General features: G+C 31.3%; 1 long non-coding RNA gene across 1 annotated transcript; it reads left to right on the top strand.

The window, feature by feature from the left end:
- Nucleotides 1-585: 585 nt before the first annotated feature.
- Nucleotides 586-3,930, top strand: LOC134266224 (uncharacterized). The gene is made up of 6 exons (XR_009991921.1): nt 586-814; nt 1,169-1,235; nt 2,523-2,570; nt 2,779-2,887; nt 3,330-3,413; nt 3,876-3,930. It is a non-coding gene; the product is annotated as an uncharacterized LOC134266224 (long non-coding RNA).
- The last annotated feature ends 1,833 nt before the right edge of the window (nt 3,931-5,763 follow it).

Genomic DNA, 5,763 nt, shown 5'->3' with positions numbered 1-5,763 from the left:
GTATGATATAGTATTACTCATCAAATATTATAGTTTGAACAAAATGTCTATTGTAGTATTTGTATAATTTGCTTTAAAGTGCTACAAATTGACATTTTCCTATATAATCCTATACTAAACACTGCATGAAAAGTCGCATTTAATATAATTTAATAAATTCGTTTACTCCAGTAAATTTCTTGTATTGAATTTAATTTATGTATAACGGTAAATTTTACATGAGATATATTGTGATATAATTAAATACAGTTTTCAAATAAGTATAATCATATCTAATGCAAAATACGTCGAGAATAATAAAGTTTAATTGAGATAATTATACGTTCCGTTTAAGAATATCGACATTTCAAAGTAAATATGCTTATACTTAAAGTTTAAGTACATTTTTGGTATTTTGAATATGTCATAAATAATTCTTTATACCTAATGTAAACTTATGTTGAAACATTTTTGAAAAAAAATATTTAGGCACCCTATTCATTTTAATTTATTTATTTCTCATTTTTATTTATTTACCCTTATGTAGATTTTTCAAAACTGTGGAATATAACTTAGTTTTTTCTCTATCGACTATCACTGTAGTACAATTACATCGGGATCGAAGTCGGGCTCGAAAAGCAATTTATTTAAAAACAACACACCGCGCCGAAATTCAATTTTTTGGAGAGTTCCACGCAGCCATGTTGAACTTGATCATGATGTTGTACGGGAGGAAGGGGCGAAAGAGATTTACTCGAAAAGGAGAAGCATGATAAACTTTGGATGGAATTTATGTTTTAACAGAAGATGAAGACATTTACGACCCTGTTTAGCGGTGGGAACAATGTACAAAATTTTATCATGTGTCCTTGAATGAATAATTGCCTCTGCTACTGATAATGTTACTGTTCCTTAGTCTGGGCTGTACACATAAAATGCCTGGCAGTAAAAACGTTTGGGCAAGCGCTATTTACAATTTGTAATAATTATCTAACACTTTAACCATCTAACTTAAAGATGGATTTTAACCAGAATTTTCTCGTTTGGGATTGGTTTCAGAATTTTTGTCACTAAAGTGTTCCTCTGTTCAGCATTTACAGAGAGTGTTGTACAATGTAATAAATTATTTATTTATTTTTTAATGCCTACTCAAGAATATATTGAGCACTTATTTTGATTATTTAAATAGTTGCAGTGTGGACTGTGCCTGAGACGATTCCCCATAACGCCGGCTATGTAGACAGCTTGTGAAAATGGTGAGAACCATACCGCTCAAATTTTCTATTATCACAAATAAACAAACAATGTTTTTATTAACTTGTATCTTTTAGCATAAGAGTATAAAAAATATTGCAACAACTTGAAATTCTATATACCAAGTAGACAATACGAGGTTTATATTCTTACGCGGGTATGTTAAGGAAGCATATAAGTAATTTATCGGGAAATTTAGACTTTTTGAAGAAAATTTAGTTTAATAAATTACCAAAACCACTGATAAACGTAAACTGTTATTTACTATCGCATACAGATTAAAGCGTGTCTAACGCAAAGACGTGCATCACGTGACTTCTATTAATAGCAAAGTTTTCCTTAATAAAAAGGTTTACAGAACATCAATACCCCGGAGTTTGATAATTACTTTGAGTATGTAATATAGCTGAAAAACATCTATTTTGTCTAAAAAGTGCTGCTAGAATCCCACTATCTTGTCCGTAAAATATTTATTCCACACATTCGCACGAAACCTTACCCTTTGTTTTGAATTTTATACATATGAATGGAGATTTTTCGTACAACCATGCTTAACTCGGGATTCTAGCAGCACTTTCCAAGTTTGTCAAAACACAAACTTTCAATCTGTACAAATCGTATGTTTTAAAATATCCAGCTTATTGTTGTTCTGTTGCATTTTTTGGTCAAGAATGACGGACGATAGGCCGACCGGGATACGTAATATAGCTGACTGTCTTTGAAAGAGAATATAATCGATGAAAATAAATTAGCATACCTGTTTAATTAATTGAACTCAATATGAATTTAACACAATATATCCGATATTTCCTTTTAAACTCCATTTTACGTATCTTTGAACAAGCCGTCTTAGCCAAATTCTCTTTACACGACATGATCGATTCCCAAGTTACTTGATGTACACATATGACGTCATCGGTGGTAGATTTTACTCAAAATGACAGATACAGCATAACAAAATAAAAACATTTTATTTTTGTTAATGTTTACACGTTTCTAATCATTTTCTAGAGTTAAATTACATAGCTAAATACCAATATTACGAAAACCTGATTTCTAAAATTGACGTCATCTTGCCTACTATGACGTCATAATGCAGCACTGGTTTAGCCAAGTAAGAATATTTTGTATGCTTCCTTATTCCCCCTGCGTATTTTCCTTATCCTAAAAATACAATAGCAATGGATTCTGAGCTATGCATAATTTTTTTACATTAAATACGTAAGCATGAATTATTAAAAATAGCTATCACATTCTGTGATGCACAATTATGCATGCATTATTTACAGGAAATGCTCACAAGAAATGACAAAAGCAGTATGAAGATTAACACAACGGTAAGATTTCTTAAATTTTCTGATAAGATCAATAAAATCACATGAATTGATTTATTTTAGTTCACCTGAGCCATTTTAAGACCCGAGCGAGTTTTCTGTTCTGTGTCTGGTATTCGTCGGTCATCTATAAACTTTTCAAATTTTTACATTCATGAGAATCATTCCTAGTTTGAATAAAAATCCCTGCAAGATACATCTTTTCTTTCAGAAATTGTGCCAGAAAAGTTTGAAGTAGCTATGGGAATGATCAACATTGAACTTGCTGAGGCTCTCTTCCTGAAAGTGACTTGACCAGATATTTGGCTACCCAGTATGAGGTACGAACTAATCATTTGTTGTACAATGTACAACTTATTGTGTATGAGATTGCCACCATTTCCTGGAAGTTTGCATTTGTTGTCCACTTTAAAAACTTGCTATCTACAGTGTAAGTCGTTAATATATTTCACTTTATGTTAAATCACTTGTTCATTATCCCAATAACTTGCATGTTAAATGCTGTAGATACTAACCTTTGCATTTAAGTTTACTCTTAAATCCCATGTGTTCCGAGTAGGTACACCCATTTCATATCATGTTTTGTCGTCCCTAAATTTAATATAATACATATCATAATATGTACTAGATCACAAAGTTTGAGGATTTTATTATTGTATGAATGTTATCTACTTGCTCTATATCATAAATACATCTGTTTGTATATTTTTTCTACGAGATGCCATACCTGCTTTTAATTTTTCATATTTTTTTTATGCAAAGTATCTTTCTGCTACATTAAATAAAATATCGTGGAGGAACACGAAGAAAAGGGCTGCGCACCTCAACATATTCAAGGTCAAGCAGGTAAAGACATTGGTAAATTGCTAAAAAAAAAAAAAAAAAAAAAAAGTCACCAGTCCCCAATTTACATGTTCTTCCACAAATTCTGCCGCTTGCTGTTGTGAAACTATATATATGTGTGTCTTAATATGATAATTGCTGTAAATGCTATTCTTTGCATTTTCCTAAACTTTGTAAATCTTCAAATTCCATGTGCTCGGACTTCGGTACCATTATGTATGTTTCATATCATATTTTGTCGTCTATAAATTTGATCTATACATATAATTATATGTTTTTTTTATGCAATTCACTTAACTAGATGACACAGAGAATTTCTTTCATTGTGTAAAATGTTATCTTCTTGCCGTAGTCATGTTAGTCATAAGTATACCCTGTTTGTATATTTTTTCTCCTTTTTTTTTGTATATTCTTTCTATGGAGAGCCACACCTGTTATTAATTTTTCATATTTTGTTTATGACAGCTTTTTACCATATCCATAGTATCTTGCTGCTAAATGAAAGAATTAGTGTGGAGGAAAGGGCACCTCAACATGTTCAAGGTCAAGCAGGTAAAATGCTCCAAAAAAAAGATGGTGAAAAAAATCATTAGTCCCAAATTTACACGCTTCGAAATCTGTAGCTCGCTGGCCTGAAATAATAGATAATTATATGTCTTTATTACCCAGATTTGAAAAAATGGCATATCTTTTGTAGTCTTCTGTAAATTTTTAATTAAGCAAAATTGAGCTGTGTTTCCTCTAGGTCAAATGATAATTTTAAAATCAACTCAGATTTTGTTTTTACTATTCAATATATACAATTGCATAAATCCGGAAGCACACATAAAATATGTATATATAGGCAAATGGGTATTTGTTTTTATGTTTATTGTAGAAATTAGGAGCTAGGTGTGCTTCTCCAGAGCTGAAAACTTCTTGGCATGAAGAGAAGAAGAAGCAAGAAAAAGCAGTTTTAAATATTGATTACGTCTTCATAGTACAAAAAATGATTCTAAAGATAATACTATCTATGAAATTAGAAAGCTGAAGTTGCGTTCTGATGAATGTGAGGATGTCTTCAAAGAACAGGACACCAAAAGTGCCATTCTCAAATCAAAGCACTCTAAAAGGCAGAGCATAAGAAGAACTTGGACAAATAAAGAATCTAAAAGAGTCAATCCTATGGATGTATTAATTGAACAGAGATGGGCTATTAGAGATGAAATATCTGAGTTGCTACTGTTTTGCACAAATTCAATGTTAGATAAGAAAAATATACCTAGTGTTGTATTTTTGACAGTGAAAGTTTTTTCTTATGCTTGATTACAGATTAAAACTGTTATGTATTTTATTGTTTAAACATTTATTGGTTTGTTGTGTAATCTGCAATCACATACATTTTAATCTTGATTTATATATCACATATATGTACAAGTCTAACTTAAATAATAAGTGCATGGACATTATTGTGGAAAAAATAAGACAATCATGATCAAGGGTAGTCTGAAAGAGCTTTGCTGGCAGTAAGTTGCAGATCTTGATACCCAAGTAAGAGAAAGGTGGCGTCTCTGACCGATCCTTTTGCTGTTGCTTGTGGGCGAGTGAGGCTTCTCTGTCAGTGGCTTAGTGAGTCATAGATGTAAAAAATAGAATAGGCAAATGAGGTAGAGACATTTCTGAGTAAAAAAGGGGTGAATTGTGATTTTAATAAATATTACAATTGATATTGCAAGAGTAATGAGAATTGCAAGAGTAAAATATTAATTTATTTCCTTCCATTTGAAGTAAGAGAGTTTATGAATTATGAGTTATGGAATTGTAATTAAGGCTTAAAAAATTGTTAAATATACTTTTACATATGTTTATACAGGACTTTTATATATGCATGTTTCAGAGCTCATTTTTGATATTTTAAAGCAAAGTTGAAAATATCACTATTGAAATGTTTTGCATTCCAATGTAACGTTGATTTAATGAGGATGTGTTATATTACAATCATCAAGCAATAAACCTAGCAGTTGGAACAGAAATGAGCTACATGTATTGTAAACAAATTTAAGCTGCTATTGTTTTGTGTAATTGTGATACTTTTTCCTTAATTTGAATTGACATAACCAAATGATATAAAGGGTTTTTTTGGGTCTTGTATTTTTCACAGTCAACATTAAGTATTTTTCAAGTTGAACTTGGATAATTAGTGCATGGACATCTATTGTTGAAATACTTGGGAAACAATATAAGGGTGGTCTAAAAGAGCTTTGCTGGCAGTAAGTTGCAGATCTTGATACCCAAGCAAGAGAAAGGTGGTGTCTCTGACCGATCCTTTTGCTGTTGCTTGTGGGCGAGTGAGGCTTCTCTGTTAGTGGCTTAG

Source organism: Saccostrea cucullata, unplaced genomic scaffold (genome assembly GCF_032062105.1).
Source record: "Saccostrea cucullata isolate Sc308-1 unplaced genomic scaffold, CSIRO_AGI_Scuc_v1 ctg677, whole genome shotgun sequence".
NCBI lineage: Eukaryota > Metazoa > Mollusca > Bivalvia > Ostreida > Ostreidae > Saccostrea > Saccostrea cuccullata.
The sequence above is the reverse complement of the archived record's forward strand: the minus strand, read 5'-3'. Positions and strand labels throughout refer to the sequence as shown.